The sequence below is a fragment of the Monodelphis domestica genome, chromosome 1, assembly GCF_027887165.1.
Source record: "Monodelphis domestica isolate mMonDom1 chromosome 1, mMonDom1.pri, whole genome shotgun sequence".
NCBI classification, from domain to species: domain Eukaryota; kingdom Metazoa; phylum Chordata; class Mammalia; order Didelphimorphia; family Didelphidae; genus Monodelphis; species Monodelphis domestica.
In genome coordinates this window covers 128,281,273-128,305,752 of record NC_077227.1, presented here as the reverse complement: position 1 = coordinate 128,305,752, position 24,480 = coordinate 128,281,273, and the positions used below count along the sequence as shown (strand labels likewise).

Sequence of the window (24,480 nt, the reverse complement as noted above, 5' to 3'; positions counted from 1 at the left end):
ACCCAGTGAATTCTCTTCCTTCCCTCCACCATTAGTAAAGGCATCATTTGACAAAAAGATATGTGTGTGTATAAAATGATGTCTTGCTTATTTCGCTATATTATGGAGGTGGACATATACAAGTCATTCCTCAAACAATATTTCTGTCGCTGTATATAAATTTTTCTTTAGGTTCTGCTAATTCACAGCTCCACCAATGCATTGATATGTGCTTGTTTTCCTACAGCCCCTCCAATATTTGTCTTTTTTTCTTTTGCCATCTATCAATCTCATTGGCATGAGGTGGAACTAGAGGGTTATTTTAGTTTACATTTTTTTTTTTAATTTTTAGTGATTTGGAGCATTTTTTCATGTTTGTTGATAGCTTGAATTTCTTCCTTATAAAACTACTTGTTCCTACTCTTTGACCATTTATTTTTTTAAGGGATGGATCTTATTTTTGTAAAGTTGAATCAGTCCTGTTTGTATCTTGGATATGAGACTTTTATAAGAAATGCTTGCTGCAAAGATTGTTACCCAACAACCATGATCCCTTCTAACTATACCTGTGTTTTATTATGTTTGTACAACATCTTTTAATTTTATATAATCAAAATCGTCCATTTAAAATCATCTATGATCCTTTTTATTCTGTGAACTTTTCTCCCCATCCATAGATTGGAAAGGTAATTTTGTCCTTGCCATTCTAATTTAGTTATGACGTCTAAGTCATCTATTCATTTGGAGATTTCCTTGGTTTAAGATATGAGAGGTTTATCCATACTTAATTTCTCTCAAACTGCTTTCCAGTTTCCCCAGCAAGTTCTGTCAAATCAGGAATCCTTACCCTAGTAACTGGAATCTTTGGGTTTATCAAAAACCAAGTGGTTTCTGTGCTTATATACTTAATCTATTCCACTGACTGACTTCTCTATTTTTTTTTACCAGTATCTAATTGTTTTAATGATTACTACTCTGGGTTTCATAAGAGGATCCCAATAATCCTTTCTATAATTTAGAGCAGAAATTCTTAACCCTTTTCATCCATTAGACCACCATGGACCCTTTCTTAGAAAAAGGTATTTAAATTCATAAAATAAAATATGTAAGATTACAAAAGAAACCAATTGTATTGAAATAAAGAGGTAATTTTCCTACCCAAAGCTCCATTTAAGTGGTCTCCAGACCCCAAGTAAAGATCGCCTGACTTAGAGGTTTGGAGAATTGTCTGAAGCTCAGAGAATTTTCAAAACTGGCCCATGGTTACAAGTTGGTAAACATTAGAACCCAGATCTTCCTGCCTCCAAGTTTTGGAAGCAGCATTCTGTCCACTATGACATGCTGTCTTTCATTTGTACACTTAGTATGTATTGATCAAAAGGGAAGTAAGTTCTTTAAGAGCAATTACTAGGTCTTCTCTAAGTTTCATAATACTGTGACTACAAGGGTACTCAATGAATGCTCTTGTGAGTAAAAGCTTATATAAGAACAGGAAGAAGAAAATGAAGAACCTCTCCAACTAAACTCCACAGTTGGAAAATCAAAAGAAAAAGAACTGTGCACAGAGAACTGAGTTGATCTGTTCCATCCCAGGGACTGTTTTATGGATGTTTTCTGAGAGACAGACAGCTGTTCCTGGCGGCGTCTTTGATCATCCATATCAGATGTCTTTGATGCTGATGGTAATGTTTAATAGGTGAAAATTAAAGCTCAGTTAGGAAACAGGTTAAAGGAAAACTGGGAAATAAAAATAAGGGTCTCTGCTCGGAGAAGTGACATCTTCTCCCTCTCCATTCATTCCCCTCCAGGAGATTTCAGAATCCTGAATTTTCCTCCTAAAGTCAAGGTCAAACAAGTCTGGTTTGTATTCCAAAGCACAAACCTACCCTAGGTTGGCTTATTTGTATGTCCCATTCACTTGCCAGGAAATACTCTTAGCCATCTGGTGTATAGAGGAAAGAGCACTGGAATTAAAGTTAAAAAACTAAACAAAACTGGGTCCAAATCAGAACTTGTTAATTACTATATATCCATGAATAGGTCACTTCATTGGACCTCAGTTCCCTTATTTGTGGCATAACAGCTATTAATTATAATAACCAACATTTATGTAGCACTTATTATATGCTAAGCATTTGCAGTTATTTTACTTGGTCCTTGCAACAACCCTAGGAGCTGGGTTCTATTATTGTCCTTATTTTACAGATGAGAAAACTGAGGGAAACAGAGTACTTGCCCAGAGTCACACAGCTAATAAGTATCTGAGGCTAGATTTGAATTTAGATGTTCCTAATTCAAGACCCATTACTCTATCCACCATGACACCTAGAGGTAAGACTAAATGACCTCTAAGTTTCTAACCTGCTCTAAATACCATGATCCTAATACCCAGCTAGGACAGGAGTAATCTATTTTCTATTGTTGGGGGTTTGAATTATTTGTGGGAGTTTGATAAAAGTCTGGAGACCAGTTTGGTAAATCCCCAATACTTATTTATTCAGAGGAGAAGTGGGATAGGAAATAGGAGGTAGGAAAAAGGAGATTATAGCTCTTATATCATATAACTATATCTTAAAATCTAAACCCTATACTAAAAGTCTCTAATAAACCCTAAATCTAACTGCCTTCTTGGGCAGGGTCTTCTTGCTTGACAAAGCAGGTCTAACTAGCCTACACTCACTATCTAAGATTAAATTCTCTATCTGCCTAATCTAAATCCACAAGTCTTTATCTCCTCCAACCTCCTAAACCCAGTATCTGAATCCAAACTCTAAATGGTGAAACTGCCCATCTCAGTGATACAGATACCTCCCAACTCCTGCTCCCTCAGAAGCCAGATAAATGGAGGTTTTTCTTAACTGACTCTTTCTTTTCTTATAGTTGGTCTCTTAAAGAGACAGAGGGTGAGAGCTTTCTGTTACTGCCTCTTAAAGAGACAGGGTGAAATTATATAACTTCCTTTAACATAGAATCCCTGCTCTTAACGAGAGAGTAAAATTAAGAAAAACTCCTTATAACACTATCATAATGAGACAAGAGATAGGACAATTTCCCTATTCTATCCCCTCTTCCCATGGAAAAAAAAATGCTCTACCATTTCTTTCAGGTCACTTAACCCCATAACCAACTTTACCTAGATCCAAGGGAACATATTGATTGAACCTAAGATTCAACATGACCTAGGCCCATTTCACATATCATAGGATTATAATGATAAAACTAGAAGGTACTTTAGAAGTCATCTAGTTCATTACAATTGAGCAACCAAAACCCAAAGATGATAAGTGAATTGACCCTATGCCACAGAGGAAGTAGATGGCAGAGTCCTAATGCCCCTGAGAAAATGAACTGTGCCTGGTATCCTAGGTAACCCTCTGGAGCGTAGCCCAGGAGCCTAGAAACCGGGTCAGTTGTGTTGACTTTGAAGGAACCACCACAACAAGAGAACCAAGGCCAACTCCCTATTTACCTTCTACTCAAAGGAATACCCTTATTCAAATACCTAATAGACTTCCAAGTATGAAACCATTCTCTGAATATTCCCAATAACAAATTGGCTACATTCTACTTGAGATTTATTCAAATCTCACATCAGATGAATGACAATATTATATTGGTAAAGAGGAAAGAGTACTGGTTTCCAAGTCAGAGAACCTGTGTTCAAATCCTGCCTCTGATACTATTTATATGACCTTGTTAGTTACTTATTAACTCATTTACCTTCTTTGCCTTCAGTTTCTTCATTTCTAAAATGAAGGAAATAGATGAACTCTTGAATTTCCTTTCCAACATACCTTTCCTTTCCTGTTATCTGTTACTCCCCTTCACACACTTCTACACTCTTAGCCAAACAGGTCTTTGTGCTGCTCCACATGCTTAACGCCATCTCTGTACCTGCACACATGGGCCCCATGCCTCACATATACTCTGTTCTCACTTCTGCTCTTAGAATCCCTAGTTACCTTCAGAGCTTAGCTCAGGTGCTACCTTCTATAAGAAGCTTTTCCAGATACTGCCAGATATTAGTTCCTCTCCTCCTTCCCCCAACCCCACATTAACTTGTATATACTCAGAGGTGTATGTATGGTCACCCTTAATGAAATTTAAGTTCTGAAAAGGCAGGAATTACTTTTTTCTTTTGTAGAACCACTAGCTAACACAGTAACTAGTATTACATAGGCACTTTACAATGTTTTTAAACTGATGAACACTGAGAGAGAGGAGGGAGGGAAGGAGAGATGAGAGAAGAGAGAGAGAGAGAGAGAGAGAGAGAGAGAGAGAAATCTGAAATCTGTAACTATAAATATTCCCTATGGGTCAGAGCCCAAGGAAATGTTGCTAAATAAAAATTTTCTATCTCCCCCTCCTCATTGACCTGCCCAAAGTTAGAAGACCTTGGACCCAAGAGCAGGGCCAAGATTGGAAGTAACATGGTTGATATGTCTTTCCCCACCTCTGTGATCTGCTTGGTCACTCTATGTGGCGAGCTGTCCCCTAAGGTGTTCTAAGTTGGTCTTGGGGCCCCCTGCTATTCTTAGCCTATGGCTCAGAGCAACTGAGAAGAGCTCGGGACACCCTGTCTCCTGCCTGCTGGCACATACTAGCTGGCCCCCTCCTTCTTCAGCCCAATGGCACCAACTTCACACGCAGGTATTATCGACTGTGCCACTTGACTCAGCATGATGCCCCGTGGCAGTCAATAACACCAGACAGCAAGAGAAATCACAGAGAATTGGAAGCAAAGAGAAAGGCAGAGTGAACAGTGAACAGGGGAATGCGCACCAGGAGGCAAGCAGCAAGGGTAAAAAAAAAAGGTTAAGGAAGGAGAAAAGAAAAAAAGAGCAAAAACTCTTATTTCTCATTGCAGAAACGACAAGAATCAAAAGAGCCCAACTCTCATTCTCTACCTCTATAAGCAAACATTTCACGAGTTTCCCCCGACCCATCTCTGCAGCCCCTTTTTTCTTGGAGTATAGAGGATTTTTTTCACTACCCTACAGAAGCATCTGGCCCTGGATTACAAGCTCAGGAAAGGAAATCTATTTATGACGGAGACATGTGATAAATAGGTTATTACGCCCCAAGCTAGCAGTCAGCTAAAGATGTTCCAGGAAATACATCTGCCTTCAATGTCAAAGCATTTCCAAGAGTTCTTGTGGTGTGTAATAAACCAGGAGAGCTGGTGGGGTGACGAGGGAGCAGGGGCAGAGGGGAATGCTTGACTTCAAGAATGGCCAACTCCTCAGGGTGGCGGTTTGGAAAGCAGGTCCAACAAGGAGACGGATGGAATCCATCATTGGAAAAATTAATTATTATAATTATATTATGTATTAATTGATTATAATCCATAGAATACATTATTGTAAATACATGTTTGTTGTTGATAATGATCCCATAATGATGCCTACAGACACATGTATACACACATATGTGTATTAGGAGGTCATCATTATCTATGTGTGTATAGACATATATACTTCTATGCCATTACACACATAAGTAAACCATTTGCGTGCATATGTCATCTACACACACATACACATTTGAAAATCTTGACTGTCTTCCCTATTACCTACCAACTAAAGTTCAGACTTTTTGGTCTGATATTCAAGGCCCTCTATCATCTGGCTCCAGCCTAACTTTCTGTTCTTTCTCCTACTACTTCTCTTCACCTCTACTATGTTCAAATAAAGTCAGACTATTACTCATTCTCTAGATATTCCATACTTTCTTGCTTCTAGACCTTTGTTTGCACTATCTACTCTCTGGTGGAATGTCCTTCCCACCTGCCATCTTTATACATTTGCAAATTGTACTCATCTTTCAAAGGCCCAGGTCAAATGCCCTCCCCTTCTCAAAACCTTCCCCAGCCCTGCTTGTCTCTCTTCTCTCTTATCTGGAAATCATTTTTGATCCTCTAAACTCTCCCAAAGTTATTTGTTTCTCTTTTCTGGAATTTCCCATACTTGTTTATGGGCTTGCCTTACTGAACTAATAATAATAGTATTTGTATAAAGCCTTACCTATATTAGCCCATTCGATCCTACCAAAAACACTAAGACGTAGGAATATACTCATCCCTTGAAAGACCCATGAAAGAGTTTGTGATCTTCTCTAATGGTCTTTTGTTCCCTAAAACCTCAAAGCATATGCAGTCATTCTCTAATTCTGCCTGTCTTCCTCCATGGGAAATGAACTCGGGTTCAGGGTTGTGATTCTCTGGAAAGTCAGTTTTCTGGGCTGGACCATGGTGATAACATCCATGTTGACATACCCCACCTTGCACCATGGGCTCTCCCAGCCCTCCCAGTGCGCTGATGCTGCCTCAGGATGCCTTAGAGGAAACCTAGTAATTAATACATTTGCTTGACAGACGGGAAAACTGAATTGCAGAAAAGTTAAGAATAGAGCTGTCTAATTCTTATGGCACTCTTCTGACGAGCTCAGCACACTTTGCAGGAAGATTCTTATTCATCCTCTCTACACCCCGAGAGATGAGAGAAGCCAGTGATTAAAGTGGGGAGAAAACAGGGACCAAGAGGGGAAGCCGTCCCCTACTTTGACCTCCACAACCCACTGTAACATCATTTAAAGTTCATGTGTGGCCTGGCTGGACAAAATAAATGGCTCTGGATCTAGCCAAGGAGCAAAGAACACTGAGTTAGAAAATGGAACACAGCAGTTTAGGAAGCAAGAAGGTCAAGGTGGTTATGGGTTACTGGATTGTTTCTTGCAATCTTTCTGCCTCATCAGCACCTACTCAATAATCCTGTTTCAGATCGCCTACTAGACCAGAGTTCTGAACCTCTGAGGTCATCAAAGACTTAAAAACTCTTTCATGACTTCCTCATCCTTACATATTTTGAGCTAGAATATAATTCTTTAGATGTGTCCTTAGGCCACATCTACTTGGAAAAAATGTATTTGATCCATGAGTTCTTAAAGAGTTCTAAGGGCAGAAGGGTCCCTATTGTTGAGGCTCTGGGGACATCTCCCAGGGAACAGAGCTCTTCTGACCACAACACCTCTAATCTTCTTCTCTGACTGCCATAACTATTGTGCATTCTAGAAGCAGTTTGGGGATCTGCTGGGAAACTTCATTGTACCCTCTTCTCCAAGATGCACAACAGTGAAGAGAGAGTCCATCTTATCGTCTTGCCTCCTGAAGAGAAACTCGGATAACAGGGGTAATGCCTCCTCTCTTCCCAGGGATGTGCTAAAGCCAGCTCATACAGGTGAGTGATCTGACTGTTAAATTTTAAGTATGAACATTTGTACCATTAAAATGACTGAAATTCAAGACTTGATTTGTGGTTTGGTGATTGTGCTTAATAAGGTGATAGAGAATATGTTAATCATGCAAGTTAAACTTAAAAATATGTTCGCTATGCATTTTACTTCCAGATACTGGTTGTTAAACATTTGCCAGTATACCTCTGCCCCCAATTTATCCATACTGCTAATTATGCAACCTTAGGAAATGGCCAAGAATGGTTTCCATGGTCTTCTTTACCAACATTCCCCATAATCTCTTCTCTCACTTGTAGACAAAGAATTCTGCAAAGCCAGAGAGACCAGCTATGAAAAGGACAGTCTTGCTGGTTTCCTCCAGCTCTTGCCCAAACCAAGCCTCATCATAAATGTAGACAAGTTAATTTTTCAGGGGATGATTATTACCTTGTCTTGAAACCTAAAAGGGGTAAATATTCTCTCCTAATTCTTAGAAAGCCAAGAAGGACAGTACAAATATCCATCTTCTCCTTCACAACTGTGAACCAGTCTCCTATAAACCTGTGTGCATACAGATTCACATAGTGTGTGTTGGAGAATGGCAAATCTGGTGGAAAACTGGGAATTGATTTCATTAATTCTTACAGTGGTATGATTTAGTAGTAGAAAGAAGGTTTTGTTAACCCTCTTCTGCAGGAGTCCCTGAATGATAGTGACAGTGTGGTATAATGAAAATAGCAAATGGATTTGGAATTTCTACTTGTAGAAACTACTCATGGAACCTTGAATTGGCTTTTCAATCAGGGAATGGAGTTTCAAATCTCACCTTTGATGCTTACTACCTGTGTGGTCTTAAGCAAGCTATTTGTCCTTCTTGGACCTGGTTTTCCTTATCTTTAAAATGAAAAGCTTGAACGTGATGGCCTTTGCAGTCCCTTCCATTCTACGTCAATTATCTTTGAACCTTCTCTGGGCCACAGTTTCTTCAGCTGTGAAATCAGGCTAGTTGGACTGGATGGTTTCTAAGATCACTTACAGCTTTGAGAACTAAGGGAAATGTACAGATCAGTGGCGAGATTAGGAATAGGACCAGGCTGCATGTTGGAATTTTGTATTATTAGTACAGATGGCAATGGGACACATGGATATGTACCGCCTCGTATATAATTAGGGAGGAGAATGGACTTCCAGATGGAGCCTGGGCTTCCTCAAATAGGGTAATATTTTCCAAATGCTCTAGTGTGCTTATGGTCCTGAAGGGGGTTCCTGAATCCTAGCCTGCTCTGCCATTGGCTAACTTGCATGGCTTTTCTAAAAGCTATAGCCCTAAAATCTTGTAATTTTGAAGGACTAAGAACATTAGATCTCCAGTTGAGATGAGTCTATGGTTAGCAGAGCCACAAAAAGGTAAGAGCAGAACAATCAGAATCTTTTTTTCTCCTTCTTCTTAGACCCAAATCCCCATCTCTTTGAAATAAATGCAGTTGCTTCGTGAGAAAATGTAAGAACTGGGTGCAAATATAAATCCTCAATTAAAATATACTCTTGTGTCCATGAGAAAGGAAAGGGAAAGCTGTTTGCTTGAGAAATGTGTTCTTCCATCTGTTAAACAACATCCAGGTGCCGCCATGGTTTCTCTGACTCTGAGATTTATGCAACAATGACTTTCAAAGGCAGAGTGTAGACAAGAAGAACAGATGGAGCTGAGCTCGCCTATCTGTCGGGGATCCACACACTAACTTAAAGCAGTTTGGAACTTTGTGGGTTTCTACGTGTGAGGGGAACATGGGTGATGAAAACTTCTCTTAGTGAAGGAACTGATGAGCCAGAATGTGGGTGAGTAGGACAGTGGCAGGGAGGGTAAAGGGAGACTCAACATTGGTGATGCCAGAAGGGTCCAAGGAATCATTCAAATATATGCAGCCAGCTATAGGATCCCCCCTCTACCTTCACTAAGAGAGACCCTTTTCATGGAATCACAGAGAGCTGGAACTGACCTTTTGGGACTCCTAATCTAACCTCTCACTATACAGTTTAGGAAACTGAGACCCAGAAATGTTATATAGATTATAAATTATGAGATCAAGGTTTGAACCCAGGTCCTCTGACTTTCAATCTAACACTCTGCTGTACCACATTGTCTCCTACTCATTCCCATATATATAAATATGTATATATATATATATATATATATTTACTCTACTATAAACCTTCCACCTATGAAAAGAATAGGAATGGTACAGATGGCAATGTAGAAAGATCTCCATGAAGATAGCTAGTCAATAAGTATAGCAACCCCTTACTTTTATGTGGTATTTTATAGCTTATAAAGTATTCCACATATGTTACTTTACTGATTCTCATAGCAATCCTAGTAGATAAGATTTTTTTTGGTTCAGTCATTTCAGTTATGTCCAACTCTTCATGACCCCATTTGGAATTTTCTTGGCAGAGATACTGAAGTGGTTTGCCATTTCCTTCTTGGGCTCATTTTATAGCTGAGGAACTGAGGCTAACATGGTTAAGTGACTTATCTGGTGTCTTACAACTAGTGTCTGAGGTCAGATTTGAACTCACAAAAATGAGACTTCCAGACCCAGGCCTCACACTCTATATCCACTGTATCACCTAGCTGCCCTCATAAGGCAAGTATAATTTCCGTTTTACAGTGAAGTAATAGAGCCAGGACCAGAATTCAAGACTGATTCTCAAAACAAATTCACTATTTGTTTCACTAATAACTATTTATGATATTTGACTCCCTGAGGCAAACTGACCTTAAATTCCTGCATCCACTTTAGCCTACAAATTTCTCTTCTGTGCTGAGAGGCTCTTTCCCATTCCCTCTCATTATCATTCCACATGGCATTTCCCCATTCTCTTTTCCATCTCTAAATGTAGCTATATACCAAGACTGGTATGACACAGTCTACAGTTCCATTGAGCAGGTTCTCATATTCTTCTGCAAGTACCTAGTGTTGGGAATACAAGGCATCATTAGGGAAAAATAGTTAAAAAGGAGTTCAGAAACTCTGGGTCTCCCAACAATGGGATCTCACTTCAAGGAATCACTGACCTTCTGGAGTCTTCATATTATGAGATTTAGAGCTTGAAGGGACCTTAAATATCTTTTAATACAATCCCTGTGTAAAGATTAAAATTAATATACAACTATTATGTTTTTAAATTTTTATTAGTAATAATTAAAGTAAAAGAACTGCCTGAACTCAGCCTGATGTCACAGGTCAAAGAGAGAGTGGGAGGAGTCACAGCAAACTTAAATACCATCATGTTATCATGCAAATGTGGATACACAGGAGAGATTAAAGGGAATTTTGGGAAATGTATTTTTTTTATATTTTAGGTGTTCAAGAATTTCTAACTATACATTCCCCTTGTGATCCTGCTAGGGAGACCAGGCTTCCCAAAAGGATCATGGAAGCATAACTAACTTGTAAATTGCAATGATTTGTGAATAAAAGGGGAAAAAAAGAACAAAACCAATGATTATTAGGTTGACAACAAAACCAAATTAGGGGGCAGTCTTCTTGGCATAAAAGTAAACATTCAAAACAAAGGTATTTCAACCCCCCATAGTTCAATTCACATCCCACAGTTCACTCTGGATCTTCTTGTTCAGTATGTGGTCTTTGCAGGCATCTATCTTCATGGCACATTCTGGATTCTGGGAGATAGCAAGTTTCTTCTCCTAAAATTGCTCATAAATTATAGATAGGGAGACTGACACCCACAGAAAAGAAGCAATTTGTCCAAGGTCACACAGAAAGTAACTAAAAAGAGCTGGGATTCAACCTAGGTCTTCCAAGCATCCCACTGTACCACATTTCATCCTGAGGACATTGCAAGAAGGGAAAGACCCAACATTAATTTTGAAGGCTACAGTCCTCAGCACAAATAGAGAGAAAAAAAAGCATCCCAGTTCCTTTTCCACCTAGGAGAGGCACAAATCTGAGGCAGCAGTGGTAAGAAATAAAGATTCAGGTGAACAGAATCTTCTAGAATGATTCCAGTTGATGCATCTGCTCTAAGAGTTGCAACATGATCTTCTTTGATTTTCCAGTTCCTTTCTTCCCCATCCACAGGGCTTTTACATCCCAGAACAGAGACAAAAAAGTCAGTATCATTGGCATTAACTACTCCAATGGTCCTCGCTAGAAGATATTTTACAGGTGAATGTTCTACTTCTCTGTCAGAGATCTGTTTTCCAATGTGAATGAATGAATGAATGAATGAATGAATGAATGAATGAATGAATGAAAAAGCACTTATTAGGCACTCACTATGTTCAAAGTGCTGTACCAAATGCTAGAGATACAAATAGAAAAGTGACGGGCAGCTAGTTGACTCAGAGGATAGAGAGCAAGGCCTAGAGCTTCAGGCACTTCTTAGTTGTGTGACTGTGCAAGTCACTTAATTCTAATTGCCAAACTCTTATTGCTTTTCTTCTTCTTTGTGGCTGATACTTAGTCTACATTCTAAGACAGAAGCTAAGTGTTTTGTGAGTGAGAGTGGAGGGAGGGAGAGAGAGAGACAGAAACAGAGAGATAGAGAGAGAGGAAAGGAAGGAAGGAAGGAAGGAAGGAAGGAAGGAAGGAAGGAAGGAAGGAAGGAAGGAAGGAAGGAAGGAAGGAAGGAAGGAAGGAAGGAAGGAAGGAAGGAAGGAAGGAAGGAAGGAAGGAAGGAAGGAAGGAAGGAAGGAAGGAAGGAAGGAAGGAAGGAAGGAAGGAAGGAAGGAAAATAAAACAGTTCTTGCTCTCAAAGAGCAAGAGCACATTCTAATGGGGAGGATAATATAGGTGGCAGGTTTTACCTGAAAATCAGATGGAAGGTCTCATGATCTTTAGGGTATAGTGGCAAAGGCAATGGTGATACCTCTTCCTTAAGGTGACTTTCACTAATGAAATCATACCAATTTGTGACATTGAATGATCAGACAATGGTAAGGATCATGCACTATTTTTGTTGAAAACAAATGATTGACAAGTTTCAATACTTGTTTATCTACACACATGATGCCCTTGAAGAAACTTAAGGTCAAATTAGGGCCTGATGACTAGATGATGACTCAAGACAATTCTCTGACGGTGATTTATTTTTTATGTTTTTTTTTGTTTTTTCAACCCTCACCTTCCATCTTGGAGTCAATACTGTGTATTGGCTCCAAGGCAGAAGAGTGGTAAGGGCTAGGCAATGGGGGTCAAGTGACTTGCCCAGGATCACACAGCTGGGAAATGTCTGAAGCCAGATTTGAACCTAGGACCTCCCGTCTCTAGGCCTGGCTCTCAATCCACTGAGCTACCCAGCTGCCCCCTATTTATTCTAATTCAAAAGGAAAGGAATTTTTTTTAAAGAGTCAGCTTAAATCTACATTCAACAGGAATCCTTCTCTGGATTCCCCAGTGACTGGTACCTCCCCTTTCCCAAGTACTTTCCATCTATTCTTTCTGTCTTAAAAGCACCTAGTCATTTATTTGTTGTTTCTCCCATTAGAATGTGAGCTTCTTATAGGAAGCAACCATTTCTGATTTTCTTTGTATGTCCAGTTCTCAATACAATGCCTGGCACATAATTAGCATTTAATAAATGTTAACTGACTGACTTTCTATAAGAAGACAGAAACATATAACATATATATATATACATATACACATATATAGTTACATACAAAATATAAATAAAGTAAGAGAGAGGGGAGAAGCTAGTAGCAGCTGAGAGATTAAAAAGGCTTCGTGTGAAAAGTGAATATTGAGCTGAGCTTTTAAGGAAACTAGGAAATTCTAAAGTAACCAAATAGTAGAAAAAGCACTGAGTGACAAGTCAGGAGATCTAGGTTCATAGCCCGATTATTTCACTAATTACCTGTGTGGCTAGTGTCATCACTTAATTTATTGAACCTCAGTTTCTTCATCCATACAATGGGAATTCAGAGCTTTTATGCAGATCGACCAGATAATGTATGGGAAAGTGCTTTGTAAAGTGTTGGACCAATGTAATTATTAAATAATATATGAGTCCATCCATCCCATTTCTATTCTTACTTCAGGCCATCATAATGTTTTACTGGATCTATCTTCACATTTCTCAGCCTACCCCTCCCACTCTAGGTTCTGCCAACTTGGTTCTCTAAGGTCCAATCAGAGAGGACTGTTCCCAAGAAACCTAGAAGAAGCTGGGTGGTATAGTGAATAGAATATTGGTTCTGGCTCCAACATAGTCAGGAAGATCTGTATTCATTTCTGGCTTTAGACACTTACTAACTATGTGACCCTGGGCAAGTCACTTAACTTCTGTCTGCCTTTGTTTCCTTGCCTATAAAAATGGGGCAGCTAGGTGGCACAGTGTATTAGAGTCAGAGAAGACTCATTTTCCTGAATTTAAATCTGGCCTCAGACAGTTATTAGTTCTGTGACCCTGGACAAGTCCCTTAACCCCGTTTGCCTCAATTCTTCACCTGAAAAACGAGCCAGAGAAGGGAATGGCAAACCCCCACAGAATCTTTGCCAAAAAACTCCTAATGGGATCATAAAGAACTGGCAACAACTGAAAATGACTAAACAATGACAACAACAATAAAAATTTGTTATAATATTGGCACCTCCTTCCCAGGGTGGTTGTGAGGATCAAATGAGATAATTTTTTTTTAAACCCTTACCTTCCATCTTAGAGTCAAAACTGTGTAATGGCTCCAAGGCAGAAGAATGGTAAGGGCTAAGCAGTGGGGGTCAAATGACTTGCCCAGGGTCACACAGCTGGGAGGTATTTGAGGCCAGATTTGAACCTAGGACCTCTCAATCCACTGAGCTACCCAGTTGCCCCCCAAATGAGATAATATTTGCAAAGTGCTTTGCAAACCTTAAAGGCCGGTATAAATGCTAACTAGCATCCTGAATCTTTGCTGAATCCTGGAAAGTGATTAGTCAGGAGGAAATGCTGGTGAGATAGGCAAGATCACAAGAACAAACCAAGGGAGAGGGGTGTAGGTTGGTGAGGGAGCCTGAGAGAGGCACCCCTTCAGAGGATAGTATACCACAGCTGAATGAATGAGAAGATTGTGAAGAGAGAATAACAAGGTCCATCCTGCCCCCAAAGAAGGAAGACTAGACACTGTAAGGGGAACCAGGAGGAGAAATGATAAGAAACCCAGTGGACAAAGCAAACAAAGAGGAAGGAGGAAGAAAAGCTATCCAAGTCACCTGAGAGATTAAGAGATAGGAGCGTGGAGACAAATCCTTTGTACATGGTCTGAAAAAAAATCCTAAGGGAGTGGGCTAATAGGGCATCAATCGTAGGCAAGAGCCCAGTTCTGATGCTATTTTAGTAGATGGAGAGTAGAGAGAAGAGCGGTAGCCTGGTGTACTGGTGGATAAAGTGATGGACTTCAGAGTTAAGAAGACTTGATGGTTTCTAAGGATGACCTGGTTTCATATCCCACCTCTAACACTTACTAGCTGGGCACCTTTCACTGGAGGCTTCAGCAATAATTTCCTTTTAACAATAAGAAAAAAGAAGGCAAGTCAGATCTCAGCAGAAGAACAAAAGATAAGGAAATGGGCCTTAGGGAAGAACTTTCTGACTGTGAGGGTTATTCATGGAATTTCCTTTAGAAGCCTAGTCCCAGAGTACTGAACTCTGGGGGATTAAGGGTGGGAACTCTACCAATAATAACTGGTTCTGGAACTCAGTTGCTTCATCTGTAAAATGAGTATTGGATTAAAGCAATGATGTCAAACTCAAATAGAAATGGGGTCCATTCATCCATACATAAGGATTTCTTGTGTAATTAGAATTTGTTACCCTAAAAATTACAATTCCCAGCATCCCACTCTCCTCACATTAACTGCTGGCATAGGGAGGATATAAATTTGGTATAGCCTCACCTTGTCTTCCTGTCCAGGCTTTGGTGGAGTGGGCTTTTTAAATAGGCAAAGAGAACTTAGTCACATGGTCTTAATTTTGTTAAATAATTAGATTTTTTTACTTCTATTTCCTTTCTATTCCTTCTACTTCAAGTGATTATTAATAAACTTTATAAAATATAACACTTGGAGTATTGAACATTAATTTAAATCCTATACTCTCTAGGGCCACATATTGACAGTTTTTAAAATGTAATATCTATATTTTAGTGTATTTTCTTTATTTTGTTAAATATTTCCAATGTGCATTTTAATCTGGTTCCAGCTATACTTGGGAATGTGGACATGAGCAGACATCTCTGGACTAGGCTCTTTCCAGATCTAAAATTCTCTGATAGTAAAAAAATCAAGGACAGGGCAGCTAGGTGGATCAGTGGATAAGAGAGACAGGCCTAGAGTTTCAGATACTACCTAGCTGAATGATCCTGGGCAAGTCACTTCATTCTAATTGCCTGACCCTTACCATTTTTCTGCCTTAGAACTGATACTCAATATCGACTCCAAGACAGAAGATAAGGGATTTTTCTCCATATTACATGTTGATACAATTTTTAATATTCATTTTCTGACATTTGGCAAACCATATTCTCTTCCTCCCTCCACCCCTAAGCCCCTCCTCAAGAAGACAGGTAATATGATTTAGGTTGTACATATAATACACATTTCCATGTTCATCAGGTAATGAAACAAGACCTATATTGCTTACACTAGAGAAAAATTCATGGAGGAAATGAAGCAAAGAATAGTATGCTTCTATCTGCCTTTGAACTCCATCTGTTCCTTCTATGGCTTTCTCTTTTTTGTCATGAGTCCCTTAGAGTTGTCCTGGATCCTTAGTGAAAATAGTTAAATCATTCACAGTGGATCACCTTACCTTATTGCTGCTACTGTATACAATGTTTCTCCTGATTCTGCTCACTTCACTTTGCATCACTTCATATAAGTCTTTTCAGGGTGTTTATGATCATCTTGTCATTTCTTATGGCACAAGAGTATTCCATTACAAGTATATACCACAACTTGTTCAGCCATTCCCCAGCTGATGGATATCCCTTCAGTTTCCAGTTCTTTGCCACCACAACAGTTATATCAGTTCACAGCTGGACATTGGAGTCAAAGAACTTAGGTTTAAATTTTGGCTTTGCTACTGACAATGTGTGTAAACTTGGGAAGTCACATAACCTCTTCAGATCTTGGTTTCCTCGTCAGTAAGATGAGGAGATTGAACTAATTAATATCTAGACTCCTTCTAGCTCTAGTCTATAATTCCGTGATCCTATGAATTTGGCTGGATGAACTGAGTAATCTTTCCTAGTTCCTTTTTGTCAGGGAGCCAATATTGTGTTGGTTATACACAGAACTGGCTTCCAAACTCAGTAGGGAGTTTTCTCCACCACCCCCTCTAAAGTAAGAAGTTCAATCTTTGGTCCTAGGCAGCCAGATGACACAGACGATAGAGTCCCAGGCTTAGCATCAGAAAGACCTAAGTTCAAACATACAAGCCATTCAATCTCACTCAGACTTAATTTCCTCATCTGTAAATGAAGGGTTGTTATTTGATGGCCACTACCACTCTGAATCTATGATCTTAGGGATTTCAGAACCCTTTTCTTTAAGCCACAGTCACTGATATTAAAACCATACATATTCAAGACAAAGTGAGCAAGAAGATCTAAAGCTATGGATGAAAGGAACCATAAGGATCATCAGTTTTATCTCTACTACAAATTCCCATTACACACATGCACACACCCATTGAGAAATCTCTCTACCACATTCTCAATCATTCCCCAAACCTTGACCCAAACTCTAAGGTCTATAGAAGATCTTGAGTGTTTAGACAATAGAAGAGATTTCCTTCTATTGGAGAACAGGGACAGGTAGCAACGACAGACTCTGTCTACCCAAATGGGAATTAGAGGGATGGAAAGTTCCCTGAGTGTGGGGGAAGCTATCCCAGAGTGGGTGATCCATAGAATAGAAGGGTGACAGTGCCAACGCTCCTTGGTGTTTCACTATATTCTCTGCCTGTTGTTCTGCCTCCCTCCTCCCAGCCTGCCTCCTACTCAGAACCAGTGACTAATTACATCGCATTTTTCTTTGACTTGCGTCACTGGGAAGAGTGTGTGTGGTTGTTTTAACAGCTTATTCTTTCAGGGATTTTAAGTGACATTTTTAAGTACTGCCGGTCCTCTTCCTCTGCATTGGAGAAATACAAGTTCCTCTGCTCTCTCCCCCTCAATTACTTTCTTTATGTCTCTGTTTTTCTCCCCACCCATCCTCTCTGTTTCTCTCTGTGTCTCTGTGTATATTTGCATCTGTCTGTCTGTCTCTCTTTTCCCTCACTGCAATCACATTTCTGACCTAGGTGAAATAGTAGATAAAGCATTGAACTTCAAGCCAGACATACTTAGCCTCAGACATTTACTAGCTGTGTGACTGAGCAATTCACAACATCTGTTTGCCTAGATTTCTTCAACTGTAAAATGGGGATAATAACAGCACCTACCTCAAAGGTTTGTTGTGGGGATCAAATAATATTTGTAAAGGACTTAGCACAGTGCATGGCATATGGTAGGCACTATATAAATGCTTATTCTCTTCCCTTCCTTCTTCTAAGGGATACTGGGAGAGAATAAGAATAGCTCAGTGATCGAGGTACAAAAACTTCCACAGAGGAGACTCCACAGACACTACTTCCCCCATCCCCAGCACCCAACATCAGATCACCAGGCCAACTTTCCAAAAGAAGTTGATTTTTCTGGGAAAGGGAGAAAAAAAAAAGAAGAGAAAGCCAGTAGCCAATGGCAACTGGGTCCTACCAGCTTCTCTAGTAGTGGCTGCCTCTAATCTCCTAGAAAAGTTGGCATTTTCACTTTCTTTTTCTTTTCATTTTTTTAAGCTGAGACAAAGCAGTATTGTGAATAAAGGGCAGAAACTTGGAGAGAATTGAAGTCAAGGGCCACAGGATAATGGATAAGGGAAACGGTATGGATTTCTGGCAGTCCAAAATAAAGTCATGAGGATATACACCTCCAATTTTCTGAGTCTTTATCTAGACTTTGGGGGGGGGCAAGATGATAAGACTAACAAATACTTTATTTCTTTCAAACTTTCTATTTCCCAGATTCTACTGGAAAAGACTAGACACTACAAAAGGCAACATTTGAAGACTCATTGGTCTTGATCTCTTCAGTAAGTCTTTTTGGACTTAAGTTCTTAGAAACTAGGTTGAAAGAGAAATGAAATTACATCACTGAGACTTGGATTTTTTTCAGGATTCAAATATTATCCTTTCTCTCTGCCTCATTTTCCCCACTTACTGTCCTCCCAGGAGAACCTTCTAAAGTCTATCAGGAGTGGACAAAACTCTTTTGCTTCATAGGGTGGAGGCTCTGAGTATCCTGTTCTACTTGGAGACTGGGCCTCCACAGTACCTCAGCCTCAGGCTACATTCAGTGAGGTTTAGAAACTTATTGACAATAGCAGAGGCCAGAGGTAGAAGACATGTCAACAAAGAGCCATGAGTATAAAACACCAGAGATGAACCATTATCCTACAAAAGGAAAAAGGATTTATCCCTTTGGCTATCCGAGACTACATTCAGATGACAACTACATCAGAGAAGATTAAGGTATTTAGGTTCCAGGCATAAAGTCATGCATGAACAAAAGAAATATATGCCAGGGACAGAAGCAAATGGTAGGATTTTCTGAGTCCAGGCGTCTTGGACACTGTGTTCTACTGATTTCCAGATAAAATGAGTGGTCCACTCCAGGCTGGGCATGCTCTAGCTCTACCTCTCCATTCAGCTTGATGACCCAGAGAGGGAAGGTGAGGAACATGAAGATTGTGGTCCTAAAGTGAACCAGATAGTTCCTGGACACTATTAGCCCCAACCTGTTTAGTGAGATATATTGATATCAGGAAACAGGATTGAGAAATCCAAGGAAGATAAAACAAAATTCCTGATTCTAATAATGATCATGAAATACCACATCCTTGGCCAAGCAAGTGGTCTAGGCAACTAGGGGATCAACAGACCCCGAGAGGTCATTTTGCATTGCCTGACTCAACACAACCAGTTCTTCTCAGACCTGGTCCCCATTGAGAAGAGCAGTGGAAAGCAGCCTTATCCAATAGAGTTAAAAATAGTCCAGATTCACTGTTCTTTGGCTTAGATTTTCTTCCCAACCCTTTTAAAGGAATGATGCATTCCTGATGCTGTTTTCCCGCTCTCTCAGAGGAATAAGGTGTACCACATAGCAGACCACAGTCTCAGCTACAAGCTATGTGTAATGGCCTCCTGGGCAGTCCATCAGGCCCATGGTCACCTGCTAATGCCCTCAGTGGGCGCCTTAGAATTCTCTCAGTCCTAGATAGCAGTTCTATCTAGCCCGGGCAATGAGGAGAGTCCAAAACAAAAATCCACACACCTTTCAAAGTGATCCTGTTCCCAATACAGGGAAAATTTAGATTGGAATTGAAGGTTTTTGCCACATCTCCCTATGCTCTCCTTCCATGATGTCATGGATAGCCTTCTAAAATGGCTTCTGCCCTGTCCTTGGACAAATGATGCTTTGAGCTCTACCTTTTTCTTCAGCATTAAAAAGTGAAAGTCTAAACCTCAAAGATTTGTCAAATAACCCATCTGAAAAGCAAGGAGGTTAATCTAGCCCCCTCAGGTTTTAGCAGTGGTCAGAATAGATCCCCTGTGGAAAAAGACATCCCCCAAACCTGTCATCATGGTAAAATGCTTCACATTTCAAGTGTAACATACCATTAAATCCTGGGAACAACCCTATGGTGTTAGTCAAGAAATTGAGGCTCAGAGAAATAGAAAATTAGCCTGTGTCCAGTTAGCTCAGTAGGGCAAAGTCATGAGGACGCCATTCCTAAGGTTGATCAGTTTCACAGCCTCAGTGCGCCCACCAATGAATGAATGAACAAAGCATACATTATGCCCTTGCCCTGTGCAAAGCATTGTGCCAAGTCCTGGGAATAGAAATAGAAAAGTAAGGCAGTTATTGTCCTTGAGGCTATCTCAATAGGGGAGTCAGTACAGATGAAGAGTTTTAGCTCCAAATCAGATTGAAAGGTCCCATGATCCCAAAGGTGCAGTGACAAAGCTGATGTTAATGCTTCTTCTTCAATGTCATTTCCACTGATGAAATAACAGTTTTCTGATGTTGATATAATGAATAGCAGCATATCACCATGGTTAACCACTCTTCCCTACATACACTACGCTTCTCATTCCCCTATTAATGTCAGGTCTCAACTTGGGTCCTTCTCTGATACCAGTGTGAGAACTAGCTCTCATCATAGACCACAAACTGTACTACTTGGCTTCCCTAAGGGAACAGTAAACTTCACTAGCCATTTATTCTTGGCAAAAACACAGAGAATATGAAGGTTTTATAAAGTATCTTCACACTGCTGTCTGGATCCACAGGTAGCACCCCTCCATCCTAAGATGCTAACTGAAGCCCTTTTCTCTGGACAAAACATGGAGCTCACTTTAGGGAGTAAAAAGGCGGCTCTCTGGTAATTTCAGGAAATGAATCAATGTAGGCAAGTAGTCTTGGCACAACCCAATTCTATTGAAGCAAATCAGGATCAGTGTTCCTATGCCAGAAGAACCCAGATGATAGCCAAGAGAGAGTTGGAGCCTCCTGTCCATTCCCCACTCTACCCTTCCCCTCCTTTTTTAGTACAAAGAACATTAAGTAGTTTTCCCAGGACAGATGATTGACCTTTATTCACTGACAGGTCAAACAGCCCCACCAAGAGACAAGCTGACAGCTGCTGCCACCTGGAACAGAGTCCAACTCCTAGAAAAAGGGCCCCGAGTAAATTGTCACAGTGGTCACCTGGAGAGTGAAGCCAAGGAGTGTGACTACAGCTCAAGATCCATCTCCTACTGGGACATCACCCTCCTCTGCAAACAAATAGGTACAAAAAGGCTTTCTAAGACTCCACAAGAACATCTGCCTCTACCCCACCCCAAACAGAGTGTCCAGAACCAATCAACTTTAAGAAGATAGGAGAGGAGAATCTAGAAAGAAGCTATCAACAGAGGAGCCCCAGGGACATGAGCTTCTTGAGAGTGAGGACTGTTTTTTTGTCTTTCTTTGTACTCCAAATCCTTAGCACAGAGCTAGCACATAATAGGAATCTAATAAATATTTGTTCACTGACTGATTGACAGAGAGCAAGGTATAATGGAAAAAGTAATATTAGATTTAGAAACTTGGTTAGGAAATTCAGGTTCAAATCCCAATTCTGGTATTTAATGGTATTGTGGCTTTGGACAAGACATTGAAATGATCTGTGCCTCAGTTTCCCTAACTGTAAAGTAGCATAATAATACCTGTCTCACAGAGTTATTGTGAAAATCAAATCAGGAAATGTATGTAAAGCACTTGTAACATAATAAAGTGTTGAATACTGTGTCATTATTACCAACATCATTCTTCAAGTTCACTAGAGGCAGCTAGGTAGCCCAATGGATAGAGTGATAGCCTGAGCTCAAGAAGACCCAAGTTCAAATTCAGCTTCTGACCCTTTTTAACTGTGTGATTCTGGATAATCAGATAACCTTTATCTGATTCAGTTTCCTCAAGAATAAAAAGGGGGATAATCATAGCACCTTTCTCACAGGGTGGTTGTAGAGATCAAATGAGATAGTATTTATAAAGTCCTTTGCACAATGTCTGGCACATAACAATCATATATTAAATGCTTGTTCCCTTTCCTCTCCCTTCTGAGATCACCTTTAATACACTGAATTTCTTCTGGAGATTTCCATAGCTATATCTAAACTTATTTAAATCAAGCAAGTGACCACCCAGGAAGATGGTACCACTATCATGACATCCCTATAAGCTACTACTTTACGTTTCACATACAACCTATGATTATATCCTGGCTACCATCCTAGGTTGATGCTGAGGAAACTGATTAATAGCAAACCCAAATCCCTGAATGTCCAGTTCTGTCCAAGAAGCCACACTGTCACCTACATGCTGCCAAAGAACTCAAAGCACTATCACAGGATATAATACAACCTCACTAAATCCCACTACATTCTCCTGGAGGCAATAGATCTCTCAATAAACATTTATTAAGCGCCTACTATGTGCCAGGCACAATGCTAAGTGTTGGTGCTACAAAAGAAGCACAAGATAGTACCTGACTTCTGAGGAGGAGGCAACATGCAGGTAAAGAGAAAGTGATCACTGTAATCTTCATTTCACAGATGGAGGAATGGAAGCAAAAAGAAATGATTGTGAACTTGTGGCTAAGACAAGACTAAAAGTCAGGTCTCCTGAGTCACATGCAATATAATTCCTACTCTACCATGCTTTGGAATGGTTTGCATAAAGAGACTGGCAGATGGGGCAGGGAAAAGGTTAGCTGTGTGACACTAAGAAAGTTACTTGACCTCTCTGGAATTCAGCTTTTTCCACTATCAAATGAGAGAATTCATTAGAAGGTCCCAAGGATCCCTCTCAGATTGAACATTCCATGACTCTCTATGTAATAAAAAGAAAAGGAGAATTCCTCTCTCCTTAATTCTGAATGCTGACTTCCCTGACTCCTTTCAGTATCTTATCTTCTAATAGAAGCCTTGCTCAACCCCTCTTAATTCCAGTGCCTTCCCTTGGTTAATTATTTTCTATGTATCTTCTACATATCATAGCTTATTTTGTTAATATTATTAATATTCATTTACATATTCTCTTCCTCTTTTGTTGAAAATCTTTGAGGGTAAGGACCATCTTCTGTCTCTATTTTGTATTCCCAGCATTTAACCCAATGCCTAGCACATAGTAGGTGCTTAATACATATTGATTGATTGATTGTTGCATCCAGGAGTATGCTGAAACCACCTCTAACTTGCTCATGTCGGCCAATTTTTAATTTTTCAACATGAACATTTACACCTCCAAAATCAACAATCACCACGAATCAGAAAGTAATTTATTTTGTTTATTGTCTAGATTTAAGAAAGCATTCATAATGCAGATTAAAATTAAAATTATGTGTGCATACATTTTTCTTTCCTGGAGAGCCGGTTGTTAAACATTTATCAGTACATCCTAATATAGCTCTATAAACGTTACTTGAGTTCAGCAGTGCAGTAGAAGGCTCAGAAAATGAAGTCATCACCAGCCTGGAGGCTTGGTCACTATAAGCTAATAGTAAGCTAACCACAATAGCGACGATGATGATGGTGATGACGATGAGATGATGATGATGATGATGAGATGATGATAACTGCATTTATAGAGAGCTTTATGATTTGCAAAGTGCTTGTCATCTATGATCTTACTTGAACCTCACAATGCCTGTCCTGCGCGCCACCAAAGCTGGGTTCCTGGACCCAGAACCCAAAGCTGAAAATGAATCAGGAGAATGCAGCCAGGACTAGAATAGAATTCCCTGAACTTTATTTGAAAAACAAACTTTGGAAATTCAAATGTGGGTGTGAATATTACTTTAAGGGTTTATAAAGTGACATACAGATTCACCTGTCAGGGAGCCAGAATCCGAATGCCGGTTTTAATTACACCGAATATTTTACTTTCTTATGCAGAGGCATAATCAATTATCTTATTTAAAGGCATTACGATAATGTGTGTGTAAAATGGAGCCATTCCCTGTATTGCATTAGATTCTACTAATTATAGGAGAATGTTTGGAGCTAAAATGTCAGCCTGTCATCTGGATGGCATGTAATTCAGGATTTGCATTCACAGACGTGAAGGGAACTCTGACAAAAATTGCATTCAGCCTTTCATTCGTCTGGCCTCCATCTCACTGGCTCCAGCAGCAACAAAAGAGAGCTGATCTTTGCTCTTCCCAACATACTGCTGCCCCACCCCCTATCCATGTGGCACTCGATCCTGCTCCTATCCTCAGCAGAAGGATAGAAAAAGATGGGAGGAGGAAGGCATGGTGGGATGGGAGCTGGGGCAAAAAAAAGCAAAATCTTTCCATAAAACCCAACCTTCCTCCTATATTTCTTCTATTTCCAGGGGGTAAGACTCTTGAACCAGTCTAAGAGGTATTCAAAGTCTCCTTCCATTTTCTGGAACCTCTTGACAACCTGGGGCAATAACAACGATCAGTCTTGAAACTCTCTTTCCCCATTCCTGTAGCATTATTCTTGGTGGGAGTCTTTGGGCTTTGGACAGTTAATGGCTGTCCATCCTCCTGAAAATAGGGAAAGTTCAGTGTTCCTGTTTGAAGTCTTCAACAAAGACTTCTGAGGAGGGTGCCACCTCTCAGGGCAACCTATTCTACTTCTGGTATCTTTAAGTATTAG

The 24,480-nt window shown here is 40.0% G+C and overlaps 1 long non-coding RNA gene across 1 annotated transcript; it reads left to right on the top strand.

Moving 5' to 3' along the window:
- The first annotated feature begins 7,020 nt into the window (after positions 1 to 7,020).
- On the top strand, positions 7,021 to 21,350 carry LOC103103162 (uncharacterized). Its single transcript, XR_460489.3, has 3 exons — positions 7,021 to 7,214; positions 18,274 to 18,341; positions 20,919 to 21,350. It is a non-coding gene; the product is annotated as an uncharacterized LOC103103162 (long non-coding RNA).
- Positions 21,351 to 24,480: the final 3,130 nt, after the last annotated feature.